The following is a 652-nucleotide window of genomic DNA, read 5'->3' on the forward strand; positions in this document are numbered from 1 at the left end:
CAATTTCTTTATCCATTCATCTATCGAAGGACATTTTGTTTGTTTCCATGCCTTGGCCACCATAAACAAAGCTGCAATGAACATTGGAGCACACGTGTCTTTATGGATAAATGTTTTCAGATTTTTTGGATAGATACCCAGGAGAGGGATTGCTGGGTCATATGGTAATTCTATTCGTAATTTTTTGAGGAACCTCCACACTGCCTTCCATAATGGCTGCCACCAGTCTGCATTCCCACCAACAGTGTATGAGGGTTCCTTTTTCTCCACGACTTCTCCAACACTTGTTACTATTTGTCTTGTTGATGATAACCATTCTGACTGGGGTGAGGTGATATCTCATTGTGGTTTTTATTTGCATTTCTCTGATGATTAGTGATGTTGAGCATTTTTTCATATGTCTATTTGCCATTTGTATGTCCTCTTTGGAGAAATGTCTCTTCAGGTCGTCTGCCCATTTTTCAATTGGGTTGTTTGTTTTTTTTGTGGTTGAGTTGCATGAGTTTCTTGTATATTTTGGATATTAGCCCCTTATCGGAGTGACTGTTTGCAAAAGTCTTCTCCCATTCAGTTGGTGGCCTCTTTATTTTGTCGAAGGTTGCTTTTGCTGTGCAGAAGCTTTTAAGTTTCATATAATCCCATTCATTAAATT

The sequence above is a fragment of the Rhinolophus sinicus genome, chromosome 11, assembly GCF_057876585.1.
Source record: "Rhinolophus sinicus isolate RSI-liver-muscle chromosome 11, RSI-T2T, whole genome shotgun sequence".
NCBI lineage: Eukaryota > Metazoa > Chordata > Mammalia > Chiroptera > Rhinolophidae > Rhinolophus > Rhinolophus sinicus.